The sequence below is a fragment of the Mesoplodon mirus genome, assembly GCF_964341445.2.
Source record: "Mesoplodon mirus genome assembly, chromosome: 2".
In the NCBI taxonomy this organism is placed as follows: domain Eukaryota; kingdom Metazoa; phylum Chordata; class Mammalia; order Artiodactyla; family Ziphiidae; genus Mesoplodon; species Mesoplodon mirus.
In genome coordinates, this window is record NC_138977.1 from 150,719,875 (window position 1) to 150,745,823 (window position 25,949).

The following is a 25,949-nucleotide window of genomic DNA, read 5'->3' on the forward strand; positions in this document are numbered from 1 at the left end:
GCAGAGATATAATACTGGCTGAATTTTGAACTTGTAACAAAAGCTGTTTCCTTTCACAAAGCATCTTGGCCATCAATGGGATAAGCTTGTGTCTGCCTTCAAAGTAAGGAATACACTGTCGTTTACATTTAAACTTGAGATCCAGCTTAGATAGATCACCCTTCAGGGAGGACATACTTCATTTTAAAGACAGGAGAGAAAATGGCCATTTGCTGTTCTCAGTGTCCAGCATTCCATTGATCAGAATCCAAAGAAAATCCTCTGCAGACATCAGGCATCAGTCAGGATGTTGTTCAATAACAACTGAGCTAGCCATACGCAATTTAATCCCCCTGCTCTCTCCCCAGCCTCACCCAGGAGAAGCGGCTATGCAATTAAATAGCATATATTGTCACTCTTCCACAAATGGAATGTGGGTGGTAAGTGGGAAAAGAAGCAGATACACTACAAAGACAGTTAAAACATCACCTAACCAGAATCAAAAAAGGCTCTGCTCACTTGAACTATGAACCAAGAGTTCATTCTACTCAAGTTCAACGGTGTTTATCCATATTTAAAAATTTGTGTGTGTTCTGAGACTAATGAATGGTCAGGGTAAGGTAAAGCAAACCTAGCGAGTGACTACATTGATATATCACCACCCAATTTGTTTTACCTGAAGCCAAATCCAAAAGTCAATTTGATAACATGAATTAATAAAGCAGAGCTTGCTAGTAATATAATAGATCTTACTTTCTGTTGATAACAGTTTCTGAAGGAGATGACTTCATTAAAATTAGAATACCCAAAAGGTATCTTCCTTCTACTTCTGCCTGAGGAATGGAAACAGAGGGTTTCCATAGCTCAGGATGGAGAAGCAAAGCAGTCTCAAGATCCCCACCTTCCAGCCTCTGAAAGAAGCTCATAGCACTTCTGAGGTTTCCCAGAAATGTTCAGCTGGTAACAATGGTAAGCCGACAAGGAGTGAAAAGCTTCCCTCTGGAGATGCCTTTACACATAAAGAAGATCAAGCCACACAAAGTGTAGGTCATAAATATAGATAGCATTTTGTGACCACAGGTCTCAGCTCTATAATGACGGTGAGGATGGTCAGGGGATTACTGGCAGCAGTTACATCTGCAACGGGCAGAGGTAAGAGAAAGGCACAGAGAAAAGACAATTGAAAAAGCCCAGTTCAGAAGAAAAAGAGAGACAGCCTATTTCTCCTTGCGTCCTCCCAACCTCCATCACCAATCATTCATTCCCAGAGTGTGAATTTAGATGGACAAAGATGCCGGTGCCTTAGCCTCGCCTGCATAAACTGGAGTCTGTGGACATGGGTTGGATTTGCTCATTGTGAAAAACTCTTCTGACAGAAAATCCTTTCACTGAGGCTTCTTAATCAAATTTATTTTCTCTGTGCTCAGTTGGACAGGAAAAAAAGAAACAAGTTCATTCAGGAATCAGAAAAGCCCCACAATGCTAAAATCTTCCTTCCTTTTAATTTACTCAATGGTATCTTGGATTGAAAGCCTAGGAATTAATCTTAAAGTGTGCTTTTAAAATAAAAACTTTCTCCCTGTCCTCATCTTGTTACTGCACAGCTTCTGTCTCTGGTGCCATCTTTTTATTGAATACAGTTACTGAAGGCCAGTCAAGGAACACTGGGGATCTAGTAGTAAAAATGACAAAGTCCCTGCCCTCGTGGAGTTGAAAATCCAGCGGTTATATATTTTCAGACTTCCGGCAACACCTCAGTCACTTCGTAAAATCTGCAGTGACTGGAAGTACGAATATTCAGATCTTGACTAGAAAGCTGCTTCACAAGCTTCACATGCCTGGTTCCAAGTTTCCAACTATTTCTAGATATCTTCAAATGTCTCCTCAAGGCCACTCTCTTCTCATAATTAAACTTTTATTCTGAAAAACATACTGATCCTGGACAAGAAAGCCCCATAGTCTATTAGAGATTGAAATATTGGGGTTAAATTCTAACTCCTACTGAAAATTTACTGTTGTGTTTTAAAAAACATAAAACTTCCCTTTGGGGTTCGTAACAGCTTTTTATAAAACCTGTGAGCGTATTTTTTAGCCCTTTTGTTTTGGTCAAATAAAGAGTACTGAATTGTGGTTAAAATGTAAAAATGCAGTCTCAAGCCTGTTAATCCTGGAGACCCCTGAAGACGTTCTGTGTGCCTATTAGCCATGAAAACATTTATATTTTTATTTTAGAATTTTTTTTTACTCAGGAATTATTATCTGTTAGTAGCTCTAGCATCGCAAAGGAAACAACTTATTGGTAAGAGAGAGAGAAGTCTGATCAATACTTGAAGGTTTATATTTGCATAATGTCAATTATAGAAGTGTTATTGGGATAGTTTGATAGAACATGTTTTAGTTAGACACAAAAAAAGATTACTTTCTTGGTTGTGACAAAACTCTTTTTAATTGTTATTCTTTATGTGACTCCAAATTTAAGCCATGGGTGTCTTAAATTTTCATGAAATAATTTATATTTGCATATAAATCAGTAAGGCTTAACCAGTAAATGTAGCTTTAAATGACTGGGTTATTATTCTACACTTTTTATGGACCATGAATTATAGCCCTCTAACTCAGTATTTCCTGGCCAGTAAATTATTAGCAAAAAAAGATCTCATTGTTTTTCAAAATTAACTGTAGAAAGATGGCAAAATGTAATCTTAGAGTATAATCAAATCTGCTGAAGATCAAATATCAAATCAGTGATAGACACTTCGCATCTCTGATTTTCCAACCCTATGCCCTTATCATTAAACCATACACATAAACACTTTCAGCAATTTCAACAACCAATGCCATGCCCAGCAGTTTCTGTGTAGTAGATACTGCAATAAATATAAAAGACTTATAAAATATCTTGTTTCAATAACACAGACATTCAAAAAAACAATCCCCTTATGGCTGCATTGATGGTACCAGAAAACTGAAGTGCTCTAAAGTGCTACTGATGTATCCATGGGTAGTTAGCAATTTTTATAAAGGTCTGGATTATTTCTGGACGCTACTACATGTATTTAACTGTCTCCTCCCTGCCCCACTGAGTGTCCATGAACTGCTTCACATAAGATATTCTTTTTATTGCAACCTCTGTTTAATTAACTTATAAATAAAATCTGTTGCTAGGCAGTCAGTGTTTCTTGCTTTAAGCATGACCAGCACTTTTCATTTTATACTTACTCATGCAAAGTCATCGTCCCCGAATATGGAAGCCAAAGTATAAAATTAAATCAAACTTTCTTTGGAAACCACATTTTCAGAGGTAAGGCATAGTAACGCCTTTTATGTGACATGGTGTTTGTATCACTTCTAAATCAAATCAATCATGGAAATACTAAGCACTGTACAGTATGTGTTTCCAGCTAATAGGAGCCAGGTCATTCAGACCCACCCTCCCAATGAAACACATTAAGCATGCTGGATAAAACATAAATAACTTCCTATTAAAAGCAACAAATAGCTGACATGATAATAAGGAATTCCTAGGCAAAACTGAAGGAAAATGGAACCACTGGGAGATAAACAAGCAGAAAAACTCCTTTTGTTTCCTGAGTGTATTTCCTAGAAAATTTGAACTTTCATTTTGAAAACTTCATGAGCAAGAGGGCAGAAATCAAAGACCAATGTCTACACAAGGTGCAGAGTCTAACAGGGGGGCTCCCCACAATTATCTGAGATCTCAAAAAGCTATATTCTTAAGCTAGGGGTAGAATAATAAATAACCTGCTCTCCAGCAGAGGTTTTATTGCCTGGATTTTCAACAAAGCTCAAACCTTGAACTTGGTTAGGGTGATTTCCAAAGCATTTGTGACCACAGACCCTGGCAGAAGTAAATATATATCTTCTCTGCAGAAGTTACCTTCATCCTTGACCTCAAATTATCTACATAAATAACTTTGCAAGAACAATGCCCAGCATGTAATCAAAGACAACCAAGCATACAGCAGAAACCACAGAGCAGAGAAACAGACTTATTAAGACTTGAAGTAATGGAACTATGAACAAGGCCCTGACACAAAAGAGGTGAATTAAAAGAAAAAAAAAAATCAGTTCTGGTCCCCCAAAGTAAGATCACTTAGTTGGGAAGTTAAGTAATCCAAACTCTTCAAACTAGTTTTATTTCATTTTTTTTCTGTACCTTTCCACCAAACTATACTACTTTGCATAAGAACAAATAATAATAAATGTTAGATAAATGAGCAATATAAGCATCAAATGAATTGTAGAAACAATATGTACTCTAGGACTTTAGAACATTATAATTATTTCTTTTCTTTTTTTTTTTAAACATAGAGTAGAAGTTCTCTTAACAAACCTTTACTTAGCAGAATGTCTCCATTCCCTCTGCATACTGACTGATGGCCACCGTATTAAAAGCTTGTAGCTTAATAGCTTTTCTTTACTATGTGTACATTCTTCACCCACCAGTAAAGTCGTATGCTTCCCAAGAGCTAGGTATGTTTATTACTAACCTTTTCATCCCAGTTGTAACTGTTATTGCAATTATGTGATTTAAATGAAACTTATGAAATATGGGTAAAAGAGTTGTGGGCTTTTTGAAAATTAATATAAATACTTTGTAAGGACTTGATAAAGATGAATCCCTAACAAATATCGCTGTTGAATTATAGGTATGGTTGAAATAAATGTAAAAGATTGGGGAGGCAGCTTTGTAAATCTAGAAATTCTACAATCAGATTGTTTTGCAAGTGTCTTTTAAGTTCTGACTCTAATTAAAAGATGCCAAACTGGGGCTTCCCGGTTGGCGCAGTGGTTGAGAGTCTGCCTGCAGATGCAGGGCACACAGGTTCGTGCCCCAGTTCGGGAAGATCCCACATGCCGCGGAGCGGCTGGGCCCGTGAGCCATGGCCGCTGAGCCTGCGCATCCGGGGCCTGTGCTCCGCAACGGAAAAGGCCACAACAGTGAGAGGCCCGCGAACCGCAAAAAAAAAAAAAAGCTAAACTGGAAAATATAGATGAAACAATACCTTTAAGTAGGTATTGTTTATTCAAAAAAGATAAGGTGAAGCCCCAAACAGTGGGAAATTCGTAAACAAAACATTCTTTTTTTTTTTTTTGCGGCACGCGGGCCTCTCACTGTTGTGGCCTCTCCCGTTGTGGAGCACAGGCTCCGGACGCTCAGGCTCAGCGGCCATGGCTCACGGGCCCAGCTGCTCCGCGGCATGTGGGATCTTCCCGGATTGGGGCATGAACCCGTGTCCCCTGAATCGGCAGGCAGACTCTCAACCACTGCGCCACCAGGGAAGCCCAAACAAAACACTCTTACACGAAAGATTATGATCCTACATCAAACCATTGGTAAAAGAATTCCAATGTATATGTTTCAAATAAAAAAAAAAGTTTAAAGTATGTATGTATCATTGTTTTTGGTTCTCCACTTTAACCACCTTTTTTTTTTTACTAAGGGATAAAAATAATAGCTTTGATAATGTTATAAAATAGAGCTTCTTTTGTGTGGTAAAGGGTCTTGAGTTTGGGTTTTGAATTCCAACTTGGGCTTTATAACTTTGGGTATATTATCTAGCCTACAAAGACTTCAATCTTCTCTTTTTTTTTTTTTTTTTTTTTTTTTTTGCGGTACGTGGGCCTCTCACTGTTGTGGCCTCTCCTGTTGTGGAGCACAGGCTCCAGATGCGCAGGCTCAGTGGCCATGGCTCACAGGCCCAGCCGCTCCGCAGCATGTGGGATCCTCCCAGACCGGGGCACGAACTCGTGTCCCCTGCATCAGCAGGCGGACTCTCAACCACTGCACCACCAGGGAAGCCCCTCAATCTTCTTTTGTATAAGTGGAGATAATGTCTATCAAATGGAACCAAGAGAACTCGCATATGTAAAACATCTAGTAGGTGCTCAATAAGTAGTAACTACTATGATTATTGTTCTGAGAAAAAAAAACCATGAATATAAAAGCATGAAAGGGAAGGAGAGTAGACTTGTAAAACAGAAAAACAGGGAATAAATAGGAAATGAGATAGGATCACCCCTCAAAATAGTGTGTGTAGAAGGACAATGCTGATCACTTTGGTTAATCAACACCAATAATATGTTCACACTTCTTAAGACTATATGGTAATAATGAAATCCAACACAAACCTTGTAACAGAATAAATCGCAAAGTCAATGAACATGTGCTATGGTCTGAATGTTTGTGACCCACCCCCAAAATTCACACCTTGAAATCCTAATGCCAAATGCAATGGTATTAGTAGGTGGGCCTTTGGGAAGTAATTAGGTCATGAATGAGATTAGTTCCCTTATAAAAGATACCCCAGAGAGCTCCATGCCTCCTTTCCACCAGTGGAGGATACAAGGAGAAGCCTGCACCTGGAAGAGGTCCCTCATCTCACCTGACCATGTTGGCACCTGATCTTGGACTTTCAGACTCCAGAACTAGAAGAAATAAATTTCTGTTGTTTATAAGCTACCCAGTCTGTAGTATTTTGTTATAGTAGCTTGAACAGACTGAGACAACATATGTGCCTTGGAAAGTATTTATTAGCCCCTATGAAAGCACAGCTCTTTACAGTTATAATACTTAAGTAAATTCAGTACCAAAGATTTAGACCAGGCCTCAATCAGAATAAAGGGACATCCTACAAAAGCTTCATTTTGATGGAAAAACAAAGCAAAGAACAATTATCATTTGGCTAGGAGGTAGGCATAGTTCCAAATGGAAGGCTCTGTAATGGTTTCTTTTGCAAATTGATTTATTACCAAGGCAAAGTAACAAATAGGCAAGAGATGGAATGTTTTTTCACTCTCATAATTAATCCCTAAAATTCAGTTTTAGTAAAGGGCAAAACTGGTCCCGTTACAGGAATAGTTTTAGAAGTACAGTCAAACAGTCCATCAGTTTGGCACACCTATGAAATATTGTGAAGAAAATTTGTCAAAATAAATGCCTTTTTCACTCAAAAGATTGGAGATAAAGATGCCATCTTTCCCGAAACAAAACAAAAACAAACAAGACATATAACCACACAGTAGGAACTACAATTGAAGACAAAACCCTGTATGAGGCACTTTCATAACTTGAACATTATTCTGCTTATATTTTTTCCCTGCAGTGTCAGCATTAGGATTTTTACGGAGGGAAAAATATTTACGACTATACTCAAGAAGAGCTGACTTTGAATTTGGAAGAGTATTTCCGGATAAATCAGAGCAGAGGGTTTCAATTATCTTCCACACCTCACTGGGGTTTCTGCAGAGGCAGCTCGGGGGTCCTTCTGAAATTAAAGCAGCTCCATGTGCATCTCCCTTATGTGTTGGAAAACTCCATTTTAAGAAAAGGGTCTGGTGCTTAAACAAACAAACGACTAGAAAACTGAAATAAACTATATAAATTTGTAGTCATGTGTGTAACTTGAAATTGATAGAGTTTGCTAGCCCTCTGCTGGATGAAAGATATTAAATCCAGTTGCTCTAAAATATTATTTGAGGAACTAAACGTTTTCATAAGGTTTATAGGACAACTTTAATGCTTGTTATATGCATTTTTTTGTTTAGTGGATATTTTTCTGTTATTGCAGAAGAGAGATAGGAAATATCCTCTCTGCCAAGCCATATAATGTAACATTAAACTAGAAGAATCTAATGCAGGTTATAAATTAAAATACTGTGCAGGTTTCTTAAAAATAAAAATAGAAATGGAAAAAAGCAAGTAAAATTTGCAGACAAGAAATATATTTATAGGTTGTCAGTTGTCAAATCCCAACCCAGGATTTCTCTTAACCTCATTCTAAGTTAGATCAATATATTTATAACCAATTTAAAAAATTATTTGTTGATGCAGTCTCAAACTGTATACTAATATGCATTGTCAGATCTAATCTTACACACATTTGATTAATACAAGATAGTCAGGTTTTTGTTTAGAGTAAGAACATTTCTAAACATCATGGCAGAATCAGTCTAGAATATTCACCTCTTAATTTGGATGTGCAATTTCTGAAGCAAATCACGTCCTAGAACAATACTATTTTTACAAAAATTGTTTCACAATTTAACTTTCATGCTTACATCAAACCCAAATGGAAAATTAGTTCATGTATATTTTTAAGTCTCAATAGTAAGCCTTATAATGAGTGAGTCTTGAAATAGTCTGTTTAGGTCTTGGATCAATTTCTGGTTAATTTTATTTCACATATCCAATCTTTTCAAAATCCCATCTTCCTGTTGTAGGACTTAAAACTGTTTCTTACTTTTAACCCTCTCTTCATATGCCCAGCCTCTGTCACTACTTCTTCCTAAACCAACTGATAAGGTTTTGCCTGGTTCACAGTCTTCAATTTTCCCAACCCCACAGCAAAGGCCACTTGATGTTCACTTTCAAATTCTGCTAATCTTGTCCCAAGGCAAGAAGGGTTTAAGGAATTCATTTCCAATTCTCCAAAATGCAGAACCAACTCACTTTTACATCTCAGTTTAGATAACTGGGCTTATGCTTTGATGTCAAAATTAATCCCAACCTGAGTTGGTAAAATGCCTATGACTTCAAAAGTGCTACCTACTGACAAGAGTTGCCTGTTACCAACTGCCCATCATTCTACCGAATACCCAGAATGACTCTCCTCCTGGATTTCCAACTCCATGCCTTACCTGTCTGCTGGGACACCGCTGTCATGCATATTAGACCCTCTCAATCTGTTTGGATTATCACCTATTTCCTGGAGCCATTTTCTAATATCACCCTAACCACTGAGTATACTGAATCTAGCTATTTCCTGTTTCTGCTGTTCATTGTCCTTAACCAGACACTGCTGGAGGGGTTCCAAGGTACTACGTTTATTACCAAAATTATGTTCTTCACCTTCACCCATTATATTTTATTTCACTTATTTTAAATCATAAGACTCACTTCACTTGCTTTTTTTAATGATCCTGCCTTCTCCTTCAGTTTTTTTCTCAATTATACATGTTTTTCACAATTCTTTTCTCTTCTTCAAAAAAACTGTCTAGATTTATAAAGCTCTTTGTGTTAATAAGGTTTTCAAATTTTTTTTAAAGGCAAAATCTGCTTTTCTTTTTCTTCTCATTTGCCAACCCAGAATTCCCACAATGTCTCCATCAAAATCACAAATCACTAACTTTTGGGAAAAAGGACTATAGCATTTCACCCAGGGAACAGGAACATTAAGTAGGGGTTACATTCTTAGCTTACTACTGAAAAAAGAAACAGGCTGGGGAATGAAAATGCGGACAAAGGAGGTTTACCCTTCAATCTGTTCCTAACGTTAGCAAATACTCATCACACCCCAGGTTTCTGAGACCCTTGATATTTTAAAAAGTACTGCCCAAGTCAGCATTTTGTCTGTCTTCTAAGGGAAAGAATAAGAGGCATGTAGGAGGACAGGGACACAAATGACAACTAATATTTTTTAACTTCCTAAAATCCAAATATTTGTCTTTTATTACAAAACTAGGCTTAAACATCTTCCCCTTATTTTATATTTAAGTAAACATTCCATGAGATATTTATACAATATCCTAAAAAATTACAAATGGATATATCTAACGTGTATACTCTATCAACTTTATACAGCTGACTTTTAAAACACTGGCAATAAAACTTATATTCCTAAATGATGATGAATCATTCAAGGCACAAATCATATTCAGTAATGCATTTCCAGAGATCCTATGTGCTTCAAAAGTACTAAGCACTATTTTAACTGGATTTTGCTTAGTGCTAAGCAGGATTCTAAACTATTTAAGTCATTTACAGTATATTCATGATGATGCATTACTGGAGCAATTTTGACTACTTTCAAAAATTGCCATTAAAACATCACCAAATGAAGAGGAATTTTTCCCCCTTAGGTAAAAAAAAAATCACTAATATACATTTATTTCAAAAAACGTCTTCTACTTAGAAGAAATCTTCAGTCTTAGATAACACAATTTTTAAAACAGTTGATGCCTTTGTACAGCAAAGTCTATCAAATGTAATCAATTCCTGACCACGTAAGCATTTATTTCTTAGCATTTAATGCCACATCTTTTCTTATATGAACATTATAAAAAATTAAAGAAGTGAAAAAAGGTGAAAAAGTTCAAGTCATCTTGACATAAGCCGTGTCACGGTATTTGTGTTCCAGATTAAGGCCAATTTCATTTTATGCGATGGATTACAGCAAATTAAGTTGCAAAGAAAGTTCTATTTGTGATTTAATTACATCAGGAGTAGACAAAACAAGGATGTAGTCACATGGGTTTGATGAAACAGATAATATTTTATTATTGATTTTCCTAAGTAGAGGAAGGTAAGTAAATTAAGTAAATCTAACAAAGAGGAAAAGTAATTCTATGAAGGATGGTACAAAATAATTATATATTGAATATACGTTGTATTAACTTTTTCTTTTGTCCTGTTTCATTCTCCCTGTCTCCCCTCTCCATGTGTCACACTTTTCTTTTGGCTCAAAGGGAGGAGAAAAATTAGACAGATAGGGGAAAATAACTTGGAGCAGAAAAGAAAATGAAGTCATTCCTGGGGACAATACAATGATGAGAAGGCTAAAGAAGAGGATGTTCTAGAAATCCAGCTCAGTCTAGTTATGTGCTTTCAAGACACCTGGAAATACCTTACTAAGTTACCAGTGACCTCCATGCTTCCAAATCTTATAGAGAGTTGTCAGTCTTCATATTATTTGACCTTCTAACAGTATTTCATATAACTGAATATTCCTTCCTCTTTTGGAAAACTCTCTTTCCTCAGTTCTGGCTCTAGAATCTTCTGTTCTTCCTCCCATCATTTTAGCTAGGCTTCAGTATTCTGTGGGGTGGACTCATTTTCCATCATCTGAACTCAGATGTTCCAAACTGTCCTGGAGTCTTCTCTCTTCTCACACTACACGTGTTCCCCAGCAGCAGCAACTTCCATGAATAACAGCCAGCCAAAAACCTGGGAATTGTCCACATTCAATCTATCTTGTATCTATATTGTAAATTTTTCACTTAAATGTGTCTTCATCATGTCCTTTCTGGTTTTGGTATTAGAGTAATGCTGGTCCATAGAATGGTTCTATTTTCTGGAAGAGATTATAGAGAACTGATCTTATTTCTTCCTTAAATGTCTGGTAGACTTCATCAGTGAAGTCATCTGGGCCTGATGCTTTCTTTGTTGAAAAGTTATTAATCATTGATTTAATTTCTTTAATAGATACAGGCTTATTCAGATAAGTCTTATTCTATTTCCCTTTGTATGAGTTTTGGCAGATTATGTTTTTCAAAGAATTGGTCTATTTCCTCTAAGTTGTTCAAAATATTTCTTTTTTTAAAAATATTTATTTATTTATTTGGCTGCATCAGGTCTTCGTTGCGGCAAGCAGATCTTCGTTGCGGCATGCAGGATCCTTTTGTTGCAGCGCGCGGGCTTCTCTCTAGTTGTGGCACGTGGGCTTAGTTGCCCCGCGGCATGTGGGATCTTCCCCGACCAGGGATCGAACCCACATCCTCTGCATTGGAAGGCGGATTCTTAACCACTGGACAACAAGGGAAGTCTCCAAAATATTTCTTTACTGTCTTTTTAATCAGTAGTGATAGTCCCTCTTTCATTTCTGACATTAATAATTTGTGTTTTTTCTCTTCTTTTTTCTTGGTTAGCCTGGCTGGAATTTTATCAACTTTGTCTTCTCAAAGAACCAGCTTTTGGGTTTGTTGATTTTTTACATTGTTTTATTATTTTCAATTTCATTGACTTCTGCTCTAATTTTTATTATTTCTTTTCTTCTGCTTGCTTGAGGTTTATATTGCTCTTCCTTCTATAGCTTCCTAGGGTGGAAGCTTAGATTATTGGATTTTGGATCTTCTTTTCTTAAACTGCATTCAAGGACATAAATTTCCTTCTAAGCACTGCTCCTGCTGTTTTGCTTTGCTTTGCTCATCTTTATTTTTTAATTTTTCAAAATAGATTCAACACATATTACACATATAAGCAAACATAGAAAAGAAATGGAAACTTTGAAACATGGCTAGAACTTATTGATCACTAAGATGTTAGGCCTTATTTATCACTTTATTCAAATCATACGTGTATATATGTGTTTATGTGTATGTGCAAAAGAAAAACATCTATAGATATTTTGATTTTTTTCTCTGAGCCAACAGTTAACCCAAATTTCAAAACTAGCTTTCTAAAAGGTAAGATAATTAGCAGTCCTCAAATATCTGCAGCATATGAATGTTCCTGAATCTATGTCCACAATTTCTCTTGACTGTATCTGAAAATTAATATCCTTTCAAAGAGGATCAGCCTTAGGCAAAAATTAGAAAGTTTTTCAACTATACAATGCTTCCTGAAATAAATATGTATCAAAAGCAGATACCTCTAAAAATGACCTAACATTAATTGATCCTGATTTATTTTCCCTTTGGATTAGGAAAAAGAGTAAACTTTGATAGGAAAATATTCCCAAGCTGCGTAAATTGGGCACAACTGCATTCTGGAATCTATTATTCTTACCATCACAGCTTGAAGCAGCCAGATCTACCAGAAAAAAACATAAGCTAGGACTCATTTAGAAAAAAAGAATTACGTGCTGAGTGTCTAGAAGTCCACAATAAACAATCTGCATGAGTACTATTAACTCTAGCAGATGGCCCCATCAGAAACATACCTTTCTGTGGCCAGACTTTAGGGGAGTGAATACTTGTCATCAAAGCGTGCCATCTGGTACAATCTGGTGCAAAGATCACATCATACAGAGAATTCTAGCACAGCAGAGAGAGAATGAGTGACTTACTTTGAGCAAGTCCAATGAAAAAAGGAAAAGGAAAAGTGGCGCTGGACAATTCTATAAATGACAATCTTAGCTAGAAGGGAAATTAAAGGAGTGGTAATATTTTGCCATAGAGAGGGCCAAATCAAATAGCCCATGATGGCATTGGAGCCAGTTAATACTGGTTTGGCCCAAGGTCAGCTAGTGGGTGGTCCAGAAAACTATTTGCATGACCATTGTGACAAAGCCCACTTGTTATTCCTCAACAGCTATTCTCTCTATTGCCATAATAAAGGCTATATTTTTCAGTTTCATCTGAAGCCAAGTATAATAATGTAACTATGTGATAACCAATAGGTTTTTTTTTTTAAATAATGACCACTGCAACTTTTGAAAATGTCCTCAATGACAAGGCATGAATACCCTTCCCTACCTTTCCCCTTTCTGTTAGATATGATGATTAGAGCATGAGTCATTAGTTCAGGCTGTGAGGTGAAAGCCTCACGGTGAGGATGACAGAGCCAAAAGATAAAACGACACTGGATTCCTGACCCAGTGGAGTACCTTACCAGTCCCAAATTATTTTATGTGAGAGAGAAATGAACTTCTCTCTCATTTAAGCCACTGTTACTATGGGTTTTCACTGGTTCTAGTGATAGATGAATCAGTCAATTAACTAATTAATTTAATGATGAAGAGAGTAGTGAGCCTTTTGGTAAACAAACAAACAAAAAAACTCATCCAATCTTTTTATCAAGTGATGTTGAGAAAGCTGGATGGCCACATGTTAAAGAATGAAATTAGAACACTCTCACACCATACACAAAATAAATTTAAAATGGCTTAATGATGTAAATATAAGACATGATACCATAAAACTCCTAGAAGAAAACATAAGCAAAACATTCTCTGACATAAGTTGTAGGAATACTTTCTTAGATCAATCTCCCAAGGCAAAAGAAATAAAAGCAAAAATAAACAAATGGGACCTAATCTAACTGAAAAGCTTTTGCACAGCAAAGAAAACCATAAACAAACATGTTTGTTGTCTTGAACAAACATACGTTGTTCAAGACAACCTATGAACTGGGAGGAAATATTTGCAAATGATGCGACTGACAAAGGATTAATTTCCAAAATATACAAATAGTTTATACAGCTCGATATCAAGAAAACAAACAACCCAATTAAAAAATGGGGGGAAGATCTAAATAGACATTTCTCCAAAGAAGACATACAGATGGCCAAGAGGCACATGCAAAGATGCTCAACATCGCTAATTATTAGAGAAATGCAAATCAAAACCACAATGAGATATCACCTTACACCAGTCAGAATGACCATCATCCAAAAGTGTACAAATAATAAATGCTGGAGAGTGTATGGAGAAAAGGGAACCCACTTACACTGTTGATGGGAATGTAAATTAGTATAGCCACAATGGAAAATAGTATGGAGATTCCTTAAAAACTAAAAGTAGAGTTACCATATGATCCAGCAATCCTACACTTGGGCATATGTCCAGAAAAATGAAAACTCTAATTTGAAAATATACATGTACCCCAATGTTCATAGCAGGACTATTTATAATATCCAAGACATGGAAGCAACTAAGTGTCCATCAACAGATGAATGGATAAAGAAGATGTGGTGTGTATATATATATATATATATATATATATATATATATATATATATATATATACACACACACACATAATGGAATGTATATATACTATATATATACAATATATATGTGTGTGTGTATATGTGTGTGTACATACACACACACATGCACACACACACACACACACTGGAATATTACTGAGTCACAAAAAAGAATGAAATATTGCCATTTGCAGCAATATAGGTAGACCTAGAGAATATCATACTAAGTGAAATAAATCAGAAAGAGAAACACAAATATTATTATACCACTTATATGTGGAATCTAAAAACATGTTACAAATGAACTTATTTGTACAACAGAAACAGACTCACAGACACATAAAACAAACTTATGGCTTCCAAAGTAGGGGGCGGGGGTCAAGGGATAAATTAGGAGCTTGGGATTAACAGATACACACTACAATATACAAAATAGATATATAAGGACCTACTGTATATAGCACAGGGAGTTATATTCAATCTTATAATAACCTATAATGGAAAAGAATCTGGAAAAGAAAATATATATACATATATAAAACTGAATATATATATAAAACTGAATATATATATATAAAACTGAGTCACTTTGCTGTACACCTGAAACTAACACAACATTGTAAATCAACTATACTGCAATTAAAAAAAAAAAAACTCATCCAAATGGAAAAAGAAGTGAGACACAGAAGATTTATGTCATAACAAGGTCGTCTTCATAAAACAGGAAGAGCTGGCAGCTGTCACAGATATTTAACTCCTTATAAGCTCCTGAGTCCTCTCATATTTGAACTTTATAGAAAGAATTGGAATGAACTCTGTAAGACACTGGGACACAAGCTACACTACTGTGGCCGCCCTTCAGTGTAGCACAGTGGGGAATGAGTTCCAATCAGTCCCTTGGTACCTCAAGGGCACTGGTGCTGTGTCAGTGGAACCTGGAGACAGAGCCGTGGGCAGTGGAAGAAAAGGAGTGATGTGCTCAAACGCCTTATGGCAGCCGATGAAATAGCTCACCAGACTTGATCATGAGCACGTGCTAGATCCCACCTAGAGACCCCACCTCCCAAAATACAAGAGTGGTGAATGAGGGCAAGGAGAGTAGACTTCTCAGGAGAGCGAGATGGGGGTATGGGTCATAAAATAAGACATGTGACTATTAAACTGACATCATTTGTATCCATGGCTGGTGAGGTTTAAGAAAATTTGGACATCCAGATGTTGTTTCCATCTGCCAGTGCCTCAATTACAGTTAACAAATACAAAATGCCACATACACAAAAACTATAGAAGAATATAAATGTGAGCATGCACAGACAGTGACATGTACAATATAAATGTATTAAGATGAGAAACTAAAGCAAGGGATAAAGATTCCATAGTTCCTGGAAAGCAGAAGGAAAAAAAAATATGCAGTGGTGGTGGCCTGAAGGAGGTGAGCAGAAAAATCTTAGAAAAAACTTAGTAGTGGTGCAGATTTTCTCACAATTGGTCCTAACCAATCTAATTGATATTTGAGGTTCTCCTTTTAGTATTTGAAGAATTTGACTTTCTATAGATGAATTATTAACATACTTATAATCAGAAAATTACAATATTTGATTCACCTATTCTAATCTAGACTCTTTCCCTGATCCCCATCATTTTATGTCTACTGCTGGGGACAACAGAATAATAGAGAGAAATAATAAGGGGAAAGGACATGCCAAAACATAGTTCAAGGTCTGAACACTCCCTATCTTCAGGCAAACCTCCCAGTTACCCAAACTCATCATTAAAATGGCTTCAAATTAACAGGGCCATTGTTTTGTGGATCCTTCATTTTCACCTATATAGGCACAATTTCAGAGTTCTTAGAGTATCTAACCAAAATTAAAAGCTGCCAGAAAAAAAGGCACAAAAGAAAAAACAGGTAATACAATAAAGATATATGTTGAAGAAGTGTCAGCATAGCAGAGAGAAGACAGCCAGAGAGAAGTAAGTCTCTTCTCTGAGAAAAAGAAAATCAATATAAACCTTCCTCTGTGAAAAAGTCCTGAGCAACAACTGCATTAAAGTGTCACCCAGTATCAGAACACTATTTCCATATTGGAGGAATCCCAAGACTAGAGGGAGACAGTTCCCACCTCCCGTTATGGAAGACCTGATGTTCCATTTCACGAGCCCTGTGGATTAGCACATGGCACATGATCTTAGCTGATGTGTCATTGCTCTTTAAATTCACCTGTTGCTTTGAATCTAGCAGTGATGCTGTTCTGCCTAGACACCACTTGAAGCCAGTCACGCTACAGTATGAATTGCAGCCACACTAAATTAAACATATACTTACATCTAAACTGTATTTACAAAAACAGTGCTTGTGACCAAACACAAATAAAGGTACACAAATCTAATTTTAATTTTAAAATTCAATATAATAGTAAAAATTTTTTCTGGAGAAGAGATGGGATTTGGTTTTGACATTTCAGTTAAACACCTCCATCAATCCAAAGATAACTAAGTATGTTGATTATCTTGATTGTGGTGATGGCTTTACGGTTTATACGTATGTCAAAACTTATCATATTGTACACTACACTAAATATGCACACTAAATATTTATGTCAATTATATCTTTAAAAGCTGCTAGTAGAAAAGAAGATACAAACACACAAGAGTTATATACAAACACATGCATACACAAATACACACACATATACACACATACATATACACACATACATATACACACAGACACATACACACATACATACACTCATACATACACACATACACACACATATACACACACATTCACACACAAGAGCTACACACACACACACACACACACACACACACACGAGCTATACACTCGTCTCCAGATCAGTAAATTTTTTCTGGCCCTCTCAGTGCTGAAGTAATCATTTTGAATCCATAACCAAAGATCTTTCTTCATATAAATGTCCAAATTTTTAAACTTTATATAAACATGGTTCCCTTGAGATTGTCTCTTTTCTAAGGACACAAAGCCTTTTCCTCAGAGATATGTTGATAAGAAAAGTCTTTATTTATTTGTAAATCTGATGACAAGCAAAATAGCATTCCTATGTTTTTTAAGAAACCACTCTTTTAAAAAAATGTTTTTAAGTTATTTATTTATTTATTTATAGCTGCATTGGGTCTTCATTAATGCACATGGGCTTTCTCTAGTTGCGGTGAACTGGGGCTACTCTTTGTTGTGGTATGTAGGCTTCTCATTGCGGTGGCTTCGCTTGCTGCGGAACTCTTTTTTTTTGAATCACAGAGTACCTCAATGGGATATGACTTACAGATGTATTAAAATAAGCAGAAAAAAATGACCCAACTTAATTTGCATTCACTTTAACATTCAATTCAATTTAAATATTTATTAAATGTGCTGGCCACATGTTCACCAGGAAAATTTACCATCACTAATTGAGAAAGAGAAATAAAGGCAGCAAATGAAGAAAGGTCCAAGAAGTTCTACTCATTTATAAAAGTTTCATAATATACTCTGGTCTAACATAAACCCTGGCTAAGTTGATTATGAATCTGGGACAGGTTTTTCAGGCAAAGAAGAATTAGTCAACTCCAAACACTTAAGTTTTTGGTTATCGTAGAGTTGATATTTTGCTATAAACTTTATACCCAGAAAAGAGAAGCAACAGATTTCAGAGAGTTTTCCAATGGAGAGCAGACAATTAGGGTGAAGTCACTGTCTTTCACTCAATGAAGATTTACTGTGTGCCTGCAATGATTCAGCCAGTGTGCTCACATAGTGCCTAGACAATAAGGTGACAGAAAGAGGAGAAGACAGCAGACTTTTATTTGAAGCTTTGATAAATGAGCTATTACATTTTCAAATAACAAATTATTTCCTAAAGAAATAATGGATTTGGGATTAGATATAGGCAATTAGGGTATATATGTGTGGCTGAAACAGTAATTTAATAATTTGAATGATTTTCTGAAGCTTCTAAAAGTACCCAATACAGTGCCACAAAAGAGCAGTCATCTGAACACAACTTCTCATCATTAAGATAATAAATGCATAATAATTGGGTTTTGCCAGTTCTATAAAATCTATAAAATAGTACTATAAGCATTTTGTAGCATTTTATGTTCTCATATAATATCCATGAAATCCAAAGATGTCAACTGACAGGTCCAAGGTCAAGAGAATGGGACTAGAGTATAGTCTGTCTAATCCCTACTCCAGTGTTTCCTCCACTGGGCTCTTTAACTAGAAAATCTTCCTCCTTTTAACTTCAATTTAAAAGCATATTTATATTGGTACAACTTGGGAAAACAATTTTGTATTGCCTCATAAAATTGAAAATGTGCAAAAAAAAGCGTATCTATTTATAAGTATAGGGAATTCTGAAATAAATGTATTATCTCACTTGCCATGTGATCAGTAAGGTAATACAGTACATCAGATAAACAATAACTAAAATAACCATTGCAGGCATTTATTAACTGCGTACTATGTGAAGGATGGTCCATACACCTTTTAATCATTACTTCATTTAATCCTTACAATAGGATGAGGTAAGTATTGTTACTACCTCTATTTTCCAAGCAACTAAATGAAGATACAGAATTAACTGGTCCAGAATCAATGTAGCAAGTTGCAAGGAAGGAGGAAACTAAAATAGAGGTATAGTAAGTGACTTATTCAAGGTTGCACAACTAATTACTGGCAGAATCCAATATCTCTAGCCCAGTGATTCTCAAACTTTAGTGTGTACATGAATCACCTGTTGATGTAAATATAGGTCTGATTCCCTAGGTCTGGGCTGGCATCTGAGATTATGCATTTCTTACAAGGGGATGCCCATGCTTCTGGTCTATGGATACACTTTGATTAGCAAGGATTTATACCATTGTTTCTGCCTCTATATCAAGTTACTTCTCACTAATTTTTCCGTATATTTATTAAGCTTAATAGTTATTAAACCCCAGTCCCCACCATCAAGAGTAAGGGCAGTTCTGCACTGTGATAAGTGCTATATATAACTTTGCTCTTGTGTATAGTATAGACTTTGACCACATGGATTTTAATCCTATAGTCAGACACTACTTTAAATAAATCCAAATATTCTAACCTTAATTTTCATCTTTGTACATTACCAAATTTTAAAAGTAACTTTGAGAATGTACACTGACTCTATTCAAACCATCTTAGAGTAGAAAAATAATGTTTAGAGTAGAAAAACATGATTTTATTTTATAAGATTCTACCAGTCTTCATATTGATGAATCTTGTTTTTATCTGTCATTATAATACCTATGATGAAAATTACTTAAGTTTCATACAATACGTTCCAGAAGCCCAGTACACTTTAGACTCTTGCACATTATTACAATGTCTGAAAACAGGCCTTTGTGAAATTCAGTGGAGGCTGGAATGTGTGTCTGAGAGAGACCAGCAGAGAGGAGGTAGAGAAGAGTGATTAAGAGAAGACTTGGAAATCAGACTGCCAGGAAACAGATCTCTGTGTTCTGTGAATTTAGACAAATTTTATTCCCTCTCTATGGCTCAATTTTCTTATCTATAAAGTGGGGCTGGACTTCCCTGGTGGCACAGTGGTTAAGAATCCAGCTGCCAGTGCATGGGACATGGGTTTGAGCCCTGGTCTGGGAAGATCCCACATGCCACAGGGGAACTAGGCCTATGCGCCACAACTACTGAGCCTGTGCTCTAGAGACCGCAAGCCACAACTACTGAGGCTGTGTGCCACAACTACTGAAGCCCATGTGCCTAGAACCCGTGCTCCACAACAAGAGAAGCCACCGCAATGAGAAGCCCGTGCACTGCAACGAGGAGTAGCCCCCGTTCAACACAACTAAAGAAAGCCCGCACGCAGCAACGAAGACCCAATGTAGCCAAAAACTAATTAATTTTTTTAAGTAGGGCTACCTAATAGAAACAAATGAATTAATTAACATGGAACTTAAAATACTGGCATGTAATAAGCTAACAAGAATGTTAGCTAGTGTTATTAAAAACTAATTTTTATAATTTTCAAAATTATTCATGCTGATCCATTCTTTGATTCAGAATGGAGAACTATAGACATTTGGTAATTTTTTCTTTCTAATCACCCTTAAAATTGCCAATTTGCATGAAATTCATAACTATACTCTGGGAAAAATTTAATAATGACAAACATGGCAGAACACATAACATTTAGAAATAGAGAGATATCAAGGAACACATCTTATAAACGCTGTCCCAATCCAAAATATGATCAAAAGATTTGACTACTATTTTTTTTGCCTAGATTCCTGAATTCAGAATTCAAGGCAACTTGGAATTATATATATATATATATATATATATATATATATATATATATTTTTTTTTTTTTTTTTTTTTTTTTTTTTTTGCGGTACGCGGGCCTCTCACTGTTGTGGCCTCTCCCGTTGCGGAGCACAGACTCCAGACACGCAGGCTCAGCGGCCATGGCTCACGGGCCCAGCTGCTTCGCGGCATGTGGGGTCTTCCCGGACCGGGGCACGAACCCGTGTCCCCTGCATCGGCAGGCGGACTCTCAACCACTGCGCCACCAGGGAAGCCCTATATATATTTTTATCCTTTGTAGCTTTATAAGAGAGAAGTCAAAATTTCATGCTGTGTTGGTCTGCATTTCAATATGATGCTAAAGATGACTGATAAGAAGTATTTTTTAAAACAGCAGGTGCAATCTGTGCTGAAATATTACTGCCAAAATCAGGTTTTATGATATAATTCAGAGACAGGCAGAATCCATACCACTGTAGTTCAGGAGGCAGATAGACGGAGTTTCTTTTTTTCTCTTTGCACCCATACACCTGATGGTCTCCATACTCTGTTACTTGTATACCGTTGACACCCGTTGTAGCCCCCAAAGTCTTTGACTATCAGACATCACAGGGATGTTTGGATCCTTTCAGCCATAATTCCTTCGCTGTCTCAAGCTCAAATGCCTACACAGGCATTTGCAGGTTAGGTAAGCATAGGAAGTGGAGATGATGGTGACCAGATTGCATATGCCCCATCTAAAGAGGGCAACTTCTATTCAGCTTCAAACCATTATGTTCAAGTGGGAATGCTGGCCCAATATTATCAGATATTATTTTTTTTATTGGAGTATAATTGCTTCACAATATTGTGTTAGTTTCTGCTGTACAATGAAGTGAATCAGCTGTATGTACACATATATCCCCTCCCTCTTGGACCTCCCTCCCACTCCCTCCATCCCACCCATCTAGGTCACCACAGAGCACCGAGCTGAGCTCCCTGTGCTATACCAAATATATCAGATATTCTGATTTTTGTAGAGAAGCTGGAATTTCAGACTTTTATGTAAAATCTTCTATCAAAATATTGACAACTAAGTCAATTTTTAAACATTACATAAGCAAAACAGAATATGCCTGTAGCTTAGGCCATGTATTTTCTAATCCCCAGATCTTATCATACAGGATGCAATTTGAGCAGACAAACTTATATAAAAACAAACCAAAAAACAACCAAAACGCAAAAAAAGGAAACTTTAAATCCTTCCAATGTCAGTTACTGGCGCCATTTAAGAACAGATCACTCAGGGTTAATTTTCAAGAACTTATTCCTAAATAAAGTTCCCAAATCTCAGGCAGCCTCCTCTTAGAAAAGAAATCTCAGGAGGATATCTCTTTTTGTAGCACCATTTAGGTTTTCCATTTTAGAACTCATTTTAGCACACCGCAATAATATTTTGAGATGCCAAAAGAAATTAGATTTTGGAAGGAGAAGGAGTTAAGAGTAATAATTTATTATGTAAAATTGTAGTTTATCAATTATTTGGTATTTTTATGAAAGTCATATTCAAGGTTAGAATAATTCTTAGACAGAGAGGATGTCACTGAGAAATCTTATATTGGGGGAAAGCCTTTAGAGTTAGCAGGTATTTCTGCATTAGCCAGGACCATTCCATGTCCATAATATGATTCCACAGACTTCTTGGTATGAGAGCACTGGATCTAATAGTATTAAGTATCTGAAGGATGGCAAGACTTTGACTTCACACAGCTTTTACTTATTGCTTGATTCTACACAACAACAATCAAAAAATTCACATTTCATAGCATTTTAGAAAATTATTAATGCCTCTGTAAGTCTAGGTGAAAATTCCTATGCCCTATGAACTAGAGATTATGTTTCACATTTCTTTTTCATCTCTTTTTAATCTATTAAAAGTTCCTTTCAACTGCAAATCTAGCATCTTCTGTAACACCTTAGATTACAGAGGGCTCTATTTATAGGTTTTCAAGGTATCTTCATGCTCCTTCACAATGGTAAAGTAGGACAAAATTAGGAGACATATTCAAGAATCTAAAATATTGGGCTTCCCTGGTGGCGCAGTGGTTGAGAGTCCGCCTGCCGATGCAGGGGACACGGGTTCGTGCCCCGGTCCGGGAAGATCCCACATCCCGCAGAGCAGCTGGGCCCGTGAGCCATGGCCACTGAGCCTGCGGGTCCAGAGCCTGTGCTCTGCAATGGGAGAGGCCACAACAGTGAGAGGCCCGTGTACCGCAAAAAAAATTTTTTTTTAATTAAAAAATAAAATGTCATTTTCTAACATTCTTTAGTGCTTTGGTAATAATGCAACATAATATAACATATTAAAAATTAAAAACAGAAAAGAATAGTGACCAATTAAACATGGTCATAAAATGTTTGCAGCCATTCCCATCAGGAGACAAATTTTTTTTTCCCACCCATTGAATCTGGGCTGGCCTTGTGACTTGCTTTGACTAATAGAATGTGGTGAAGCAGCACTGTGGGACTTTCAGAGCCCAGGTCTTAAGGCTCCTTGCAACTTTCATTTCCATCTTCTTGGAATGCTTCCTTGAGACCACCATGAAAAAAAGATGATCGAGCCTGCTAGAGTATGAGAGAATCTAAATTGTTTTAAACCATTAAGTGTTCTGCTGGTTTGTTATGCTGTGATAATTAACTAGAGCAGAACTATGGCTCAGAACAATCAAATCATGTGTTTTAGCAGAACTGGGACTCATGATAGGTAAGACCATGGACATTAGAGCCAGAAAGACTGTATTCCAATTCATGATCTGGTCATCCAACTTCTCTGAGCCTTAGTTTACTCATCTGTAAAATATGGTGCTAATGATGTCTGTGTAACAAATTGTGGCACATGAACTAATGTAAAAGACCCAAATACAGATAACTGTTAGCTGCCTTTCCAGCTCAGGTCATTTGTCTTCTGTTTCATTGTCTTTTGGAGACATAAAATGTTCTTCTTTTCTAAATAACATTTTGTAAAAGATTAATATTCTGAGGTTTTTGAGCTTTGTTACATAAAGCTCATTAAAGCAACACTGCGATCATGTTTTTAGGCATGTGAGACCAGTTGTTGACGATGGTGTGCTCTGGAAGTCCCCACTTTAAAATTATGTTTGAAAATTAAGGAAGATGCTAATGTTTCTGCTCACATGGACACGCATATGCTAAAACACCACCGCTATCTGCTCATTCCTAGACGAACTGTGACTGTTGCCAACCGCTAATGAAAGGCCCCCTCACATAGCCAGAGAGGCTCCTGTGAAAAACTCCTAGTGACCCAACTGTGCCTCTCAGGGAGCTGCCTACACCTCCGGAGAACCCCAGAGTCCCTGAGCTCAGGTTTTACACAGACTGCAGTATCCCAGCATCAAGGGATAGCTGACATAGCAATTTATCAGCCCTAAACCTATCCAGTGAACAACACTCATGAGTGAATTAAAACTTCTTATAGAGAGCATACAACGCTGTTCTAGGAATTCTCGAAGCACTTAAATCTTCAAAAACAGTATAATGAGGCTCTGCAGATGCCACCAACACCAACACCCAGCCAAGGTCAACCCACCCTGTTCTTTGACATCACAGTCAAGGGTGAGACCTTAGGCCACGTTTCCTTCAAGCTATTTGCAGACAAAGTTCCAAAGACAGCAAAATACTTGCATTCTGAGCTCTGGGGAGAAAGGGTTTTGTTGTAAGGGTTGGTGCTTTCACAGAATTCTTCTGGGGTTTGTATGTGATAATGGCACTAGTGGCAAGTCCATGTAGGGGGAGAAATTTGATGATGCAAACTTCTTCCTGAATCACAGAGTCCTGGCATCTTGTCCATGGCAAATACCGGGCCAACACAAACAGTTCCCAGTTTTCCACTTGCACCGTCAAGACAGAATGGTTGGGTGGCACATGCAGGTAACGCGAAAGAGGGTATATAGTGGAAGCCATGGAGCACTTTGGGTCAAGGAATGGCAGGACGAGGAAGAAGCTCACAATTGTACACTGTGGATGACCCTAATAAATTTGACTTGTGTTTTAACTAAATCACCAGGTCATTCCTCCTGTAGCTCAGGAGAGTGCCTGCCCACCCCCACCAGCAGGCAGCATCCTGTAATCTTCAGGCTCTCCCTGCAATTCTTCAAGGTCCCTCTTTTCCTATATCCCGGCAGGTCTAGTTGGCTTCCAGACTTAGGTTTATGATTATAAAATAACAAACAAACAAAAAAGAGTACCAATGAAAATATTACATTGAGAAAATTTATGTTCAGAGTCTAGAATTTATTTATAATTTATTTCTAAAAGCTTCCAGCCAGGATGTAAGATAATAAAGCAAATAAATTTTAAGCAATGATAACAGTCATTCAAAATATGTGAAATCTCCTGAAAACTAATATTACTTAAGCATGAAACAGTTGTTAAAAATACATTACCGGATGGACCTAGAGTCTGTCATACAGAGTTAAGTAAGTCAGAAAGAGAAAAACAAATACCGTATGTTAATGCATATATAAGGAATCTAAAAAAAAAAAAAAAAATGGTGCTGATGAACCTAGTTGCAGGGCAGGAATAGAGAGGCAGACATTGAAAATGGACATGAGGACAAGGGTTGGGAGGGCGAAGCTGGGGCAAAGTGAGAGTAGCATCGACATATATACACTACTGAATGTAAAATAGTTGGTTGGTGGGAAGCAGCAGCATAGCACAGGGAGATCGGCTCGGTGCTTTGCGATGACCTAGAAGGGTGGGATAGGGAGGGTGGGAGGGAGGCTCAAGAGGGAGGGGATAAGGGGACATGTGCATGCATATGCCTGATTTGCTTTGTTGTGTAACAGAAACTAACACAGTATTATGAAGCAATTATAATTCAATAAAGATCTAAAAAAAAGGTACATGTACACCTTCCCTATGACCCAGTGATTCACTTCTAGAGAAATAAAAACATATGTCCACAAAAAGAAAAAAAAAAGTCACCTTGACTCCCGTGTTCATTGTACCATTATTCCCAGTAGCCAAAATGTAGAAACAACTCAGTGTCTATCAACAAATGAATGGATAAACAAAATGTGGTCTATACATACAATGGGATATTATTCACCCATGAAAAGGAATACATTGGTGATGTATGCTACAACATGGATGAACTTGAAAATATGTTATGTAAAATAAGGCAGTGACAAAAAGACAAATATTGTATGATTCTATTT

General features: G+C 36.9%; 1 protein-coding gene and 1 pseudogene across 25 annotated transcripts in view; one reads left to right on the forward strand and one right to left on the reverse strand.

Moving 5' to 3' along the window:
• Positions 1–25,949, reverse strand: part of ANK2 (ankyrin 2) — a 710,377-nt gene that overhangs the window by 289,706 nt on the left and 394,722 nt on the right. The gene's annotated exons all lie outside the window — the stretch shown is intronic.
• LOC309798667 (peptidyl-prolyl cis-trans isomerase A-like) lies at positions 849–24,757 on the forward strand (annotated as a pseudogene). Its single transcript has 2 exons — positions 849–1,022; positions 24,231–24,757. The product of its transcript is annotated as a peptidyl-prolyl cis-trans isomerase A-like (transcript).